The sequence below is a fragment of the Microtus ochrogaster genome, unplaced genomic scaffold, assembly GCF_000317375.1.
Source record: "Microtus ochrogaster isolate Prairie Vole_2 unplaced genomic scaffold, MicOch1.0 UNK41, whole genome shotgun sequence".
NCBI classification, from domain to species: Eukaryota; Metazoa; Chordata; class Mammalia; order Rodentia; family Cricetidae; genus Microtus; species Microtus ochrogaster.
Window position 1 is genome coordinate 2,473,021 of NW_004949139.1, and position 6,320 is coordinate 2,479,340.

Sequence of the window (6,320 nt, forward strand, 5' to 3'; positions counted from 1 at the left end):
GGAGTAAACAGAACAGAATGCTGGGAGGAAGAGGAAGTGAGCTCAGACGCCATGCTCCCCTCTCCTGGGCAGACGCGATGAAGCTTTGACCCAGGATGGACGTAGGCTAGAATCTTCCCGGTAAGCGTACCTCGGTGCTACACACATTAATAGAAATGGGCCATGCAGTGTTTAAATGAAAAAAAAAATAAAAGTGGACTTTTGTTATATAGTAATTATCCCTGAACTGCAGCATTTCATCCTAGAGGGAGGCTATAAGACTCAGGGAGCGAACAGAATGGGAAATCTCAGGAAAGGATTCAAAACCAACACCATTCACAGGGTTCCTACCAAGACCACATAAGTAGTAATGACTACTGGGAAAGAGAGGCTCTGTGGAGTAATCCTCTTGTGCACTGTAAAGATTTGTCACCCATATTGGTTTAATAAAATGCTGATTGGTCAGTAGCCAGGAAGGAAGTATAGGTGGGGTGACTAGACTAGGAGAATTCTGGGAAGAGAAAGTGTCAATCACCAGTCAGATGCAGAGGAAGTGCTGCCTCACTGAGAAAAGGTACCAAGCCACATGGCTAAGCGTAGATAAGAATTGTGAGTGGTAAGAGCTAGTTAGTAATAAGCCTGAGAATAAGAGGCCAACCAGTTTATAATTAATATAAGCCTCTGAGTACTTATTTGGGACTGAATGGCTGTAGGACTAGGTGGGACAGAAACTTCTGTTTACAAGACTCTCAGTTGTGTCAAGCTGTCTACCAGGCAGGCAGGGAGTTCCAAGGATGTGGTTTTTATGAGTTATAGCCCATACTGGGTTGGGTTTTTGTGTCCTCCATGCTCCTGGTAGTGACCCCATCCAACTCCTAACCTCGTTAAACTTGTTCATTTGCCAAGTTGGACTTGGGTGAAATCATATCTTAGGCCTGTTATCACTGACTACTTCTGATGAGTAAGATGTTTGTTTTCAACATCCCAGGAGAAGTCACAGAAGTCACAGAAGTTTCAGAAGAAAGGCCATGACTAGACTCATAATAATTATATTCTATAGTCTCCAGAGAAACATCAATACTTCAAAATCTTTTCACTAAATAGCACAGACTTAAAATTTCATTCAGCATTTTTACATGCTAGATTCTAGAAGTATACAATGAAAAATGAAGTTCAAAATCAATTAAGATCAAACTAAGTGAAAACAGTTAAAATAAGACTTTGCTGCTTTGTTATCTAAAAGCACTGGGCACCTCTTTACTCCTGGAAGCCTTCCTAGCATCTCTTCCTATTTACATACAATTATTGGACTTTATCTGCATCTCTTGTTTCTGTTCAGGAGGGTGATGCACAGAGCTGGATTTGGGCCCCTCTAGTGTTTGTATACCTCATTGACTTCCCTCAGGGTGCACACAGTTTTACTCTTGGTGAGCAGTTGATTGACTTCCCTCAGGGTGCACACAGTTTTACTCTTGGTGAGCAGTTGGTTGACTTGTGGTAGCAGATGCCCACAATAGGACTTGGGCCAAATCAGATCCTTCAGTTTAGCTGAGCAAGTTACTTTCCCCCTTGTGGTCCCATAGACTTCTTATTGTACACTACTATGTTCAGTGACCATATTATTTCAATTAGCAATGCAAAACTTGACCTGGCTGTATTATTTCTGTCTCTTCAAAGATGCAGTTCATATCTTATTCAACTGTTCATCTGATATAGTTCCAGGCACCCCAGCCATGAAGCACAGCAGGGAAGAACTATATGACTCTGTTATCACAGACACCACCTTTGGGCACAGCATGAGATTTCAGTTCTCTGTGGAAGGCCATCTGCATCGATGGATACTGTCAACCACACTGGTCTCGGCTGTACACTTTCCTGCCTGCTGGGCATCCCTGGCCTAGAGGACCAGCACACGCGGATCTCCCTCCCCTTCTTCATTTCCCACGTCATAGCCCTGCTTGGGAACAGCCTGCATTGTTCTTCATTGTTCTCTCAGGCCTGGTCTCCATGGACCCATGGACCTCTTCCTCTGCATGCTGGCGGGAGCAGGCATTGTCCTTTCCACCCGCACGGTTCCCAGGCCTTGGCCATTTTCTGGTCCCATGCTGGGGAGACTTCTCTGGATCCCTGCATCACCAACAGTTCCACCTTCATCTCAAATTTGCCCACAATATTGCTTTTGAAAAGATGAACATTTTCCAGAACCAGCAGTCTTCCACACACAGCTCTTGAACACACTGGCTTGTCCAAGTTGGCTTGTAACAACATTCAAGTAAATATCTAGCATGGGTTTTTTTTTTGTTTTGATGTCCACAGTCACTTTAGATGTTGTGCTAATATTTATTTCTTACATACCAATTCTCTGTGCTATCTTCTACCTCCCCTCCCAAGATGCTTGCCACAAAGCTCTTAATCCTGTGGGTCTGTGTCATGTCTGTGTCATCATACTCTTTCATGGGCCTATGATCTTCTCAACCCCCCAGACTGCAACTGATACCCATGTGCTGCTTGCCAGTGCTTGCATTCTGGCTTCACCAGTGGTGACTCCCATCACCTATGGGGTCAAGACCAAACACATCCGAGACCAAGTGACTCACGATCTGTCATATTCTCAATCTTCTAGTCACGTATGAGGTGAACTCTGCAGCCCTGGTAGCTGAGCAACGTTGAGCCAAACTATCTATCTCAATGACTCTCGTTGTGGATAAACTGCACTAGGGGAATTGTGATATGCTTCTCAAGGTCTCAGATCAGGAACGGGATGGGAACACTTGGAGTTTAAGATGCATAGCTTTGTTACTGTATACTCACTGCGCCCAGTGCTGGGCTCCACTCTCCTTCGACTATTCATGTCCTGCCAGTACGTCCACCCCACTCCCTCACTTCCCTTTTGCTGCCCTTCCCCTTCCCACGATCTTCTATTTTTACTTTGACTTTCACATCATATACATGTGTAGTCATGTGTGTCAAATACGTGTGATTTCATGCATCTAAAATCTCCATTTCACAAATGAGAGAAAAGGAGATGTTTGTCTTTCTGAATCTGACTTACTTTGCCTAACACGATGATCTCCAGCTGTATCCAAGTCTCTGCAAATTATGTAATTTCATCCCCTTTTTAGCTGAATGAAACAATGTGTCTATATATACACAATATTTTAAAATTATTTTTAATTGATTATTTGTGAATTTCACATCGTGTACCCTGTTCACAGACCTCCCAGTCTTCCCAGGTCTGCTTTCTCTTCCCTATGATCTTCCCACCCCAAGGGAAAAAAGTCCATTTTGTGTTGTTCATATGTTTTCTGGAACATGGTCAGATTCCTAGTGGCCAGTCTCTTAAGGAAAGATGAGTCTTTCTCTGCCTGCATCCATGCCAGAAGTCACCAACTGAGCAGAGCCTGGCAGTGGCCTGAGCCCATGCTACTGCCTGTTGCTGTCACTGTTCGGTGGGGTGGTGAAGTGAGGGGCCAGCGTGCCTGTGTACGTTGCTCCAGGCAGAAGCCTAAACCACAGCATTGGGACGGGCTTCCATGGTAACATGGGCAGTAGACACCTGTATCAGTGTAGACACTGGCCCACTCTGCCTCTCAGCAGCTACAGGGGCTATGAGCCTCCTAGACATGGCCTGATGGTGTACACAGGTCAGTCACATCAGCATGGCACCCCGAGGCAGCAAAGTCCGAGGACGGCTCCAAAGCATCAGGCAACCACAGCGACCAACCGCTTATGTCTACACGGGTCTCAGGTTTCTTCGTGGCATGGTGCAGCAGCCTGGACCACCAATTCTAACTTGGTCTCTGGTGGCATCCAGGGCCACCAATGATGCTTCTAGGAGGTACAATCCAGACAGTGAACTGTTGCTCATCTCAGGTCTCCGTGGTTGCCTAGAGCCTGGCGCTCCTGTGGCCAGGGTAAGGTAGGTTCGGGCTGAGTCCACTTAAGCTCCAGGTTTTGCGCACCATCTGGCCGACCGTACTGGATAATGACAGCAAGTAGATTTCAGCCCTCTCTCTCTCGTCTGTTCTGCTCTCTGAAATTTCCCTTCCTAGGATCTCCTTTCTCTCCAGTATTTAGACAGAGTGTCACTCCTCTTTAGGGACATCTCTTACCCATGAACTCTTTTTAACTTACTGACATCTTTGTATAATATCTGCATATTTCGTGAAATACACAACAGATGTACCAATTAGATTCTGTTTCAGATAGGGAGCATAGGAATTTGGCCTGGCTTACTTTAAATTTTTTCAGTTGAGCAAAATCATCTAACTCAAAGCCCTTTTTATAATGTTGGTTATCTCAGAAAAATCTTGGGATACTTAAAGTAAAAATCACAATGGTTGTACGTGTGTGTTTTTGACACTGTAAGATAAAAATAATTGTGAGGGAAGCCATCATAACTGACGGACCATCATATATTCCTGGGAGTCTTTACCCCAATGTTTATTAGAATATGTACATATCTGCACAAAGATATAAAATTAATATTCATTGCATACAACATATATGTGAAATCGAGAATGTCAGGCAAGGTTACTTCAGTGGGGAGAAATTTTGTAAGATTTCATAGAAATTCTGGCTGATATTGTTCACTCTGATCTTTAAGGAAATCTAGTAGCCATCTTTATGTTTTAGATTTTTCTAAGTATATTTATAAAGAAAATGTTTACCTATTTAATAGCCTCAAGCTGGAAACTCCTCCTGTGGCCTCAAGAATGGAATGAGCCCGAGCAATGAGCTGTGACTAGCACCGAAAGGAAAGGTTTGCGCTGGTAATGCAAGGGATGAAGGTCTGAGGCAGGTGGGGGAGCTGACCTTGTGTCCTAGGACTGGGAGAGCAGGTGTGGGTGAGCCAGCCCCGAAGTTGTAAGCACGGGAGAGCTGTCCCCATTCCTCACCTGGTGGATCAACCTACAGCTGCCCAGGCCCAGACCCAAGGTTATGAGTTGACCCGCCCAAACATCCACCCGTCTGTGATCTGCTGGAACATGTGAAGGAAGCTGGCCTGCAGACCCGAAGCTGCAGGATTTCACAACACAGGGCAACAGCAGGATATCCAAGAAGAGTCCTAGCGAGGGCCCAGCATTGATAGTGTGGTAGAAACCAGAGACCTCGAACCAGACCAACGACTCTTTGCAAGGAGCACTTGCAGTTTCCATGATGAATTTTTAAATTTTCCCTTTATTTTACTTCTCTTTAGTTTTGTTTTATTTGTGTGCAGGGCCAGAGGGATGATGCAAAGGGATGGGGAAATGAATGGTAACAAGATTATGATGTAGGGCTGGAGAGATGGCTCAAGAGGTTAAGAGAATTCAATTCCTAGCAACCACATGGTGGCTCACAACCATCTGTAATGAGATCTGGTCCCCTCTTCTGGCCTGCAGGCAGACATGCAGGCAGAACACTGTGTACATAATAAATAAGAAAATAAATAAATTTTTTAAAGATACATGATGTAAAAGACACACAGACTAAAAAAGGGATGATTCTTACCAATATAATACTGAATTATGAACATTATGAAGTAAAATTAAGCTAGACATAGGAGAAAGGAGGGAAAGCTTTTAAATAATTTATAGTCAAAAGATTATAATAATTCTATGATGCTTTGTTATAAATATGAAGTTAGCAATTACCTTATGGGTTATGACTTGAGGGGAACCTGTTTGGATCTGCTGAAATGTTGTCAATTCTGTTTCTGGATGTACAGTCTATTAGAAGGGCATATTCTTCTAATATTACAAAAATAATCTTCAATTGCACATAATGTGCACTTTTCTGAACAAGCATTTATGTCAGCTGAATTGTTTACAAACCCCAAACATATGCTAGACTCTCAAGAAAACTTATGCCACCACTGGGCTTCTCCTTGGAGGAGCCTGAGGACGCTCAGGGTATACAGATAGGGACAGGGGAAAGACCATACACCCTATAAACACACAAGTCATGCCTTTTTTATTAGTTTCTTCTAGAGAGTCTGCAAAGCACTTTGTGTTGGACAGATCAGGTATGACAGTCTTCCATTGTCAGTCAAGATGAAATTTAGCTACGCTCAATATCAGTTATTTTCCACAACTAGCTGTCATAGGCAAGGGGCTACAGAGCTCGGGCTCCAATGTCCACACTGTATTCTCAGGCAGCCTTATCAGAGGACTCAGAATGCATTCCCCACAGGCCCAACTGGCTGCACACATGGCTGCTGCCCCTTGTTCAGTGGGCCCTAACAGACTGAAAGGCCTGGGTAGGACTGTGGGATCTTTAACTCCAGGGCAGGGCCCACAGCCGCTACCGGACATTCCCTTCCACTGAAAGAATCCCAGGGCAGAAGCCGAAGTCCAAAA

The 6,320-nt window shown here is 44.3% G+C and overlaps 1 pseudogene; it reads left to right on the top strand.

Moving 5' to 3' along the window:
• Positions 1-1,813: 1,813 nt before the first annotated feature.
• LOC113458519 lies at positions 1,814-2,612 on the top strand (annotated as a pseudogene).
• Positions 2,613-6,320: the final 3,708 nt, after the last annotated feature.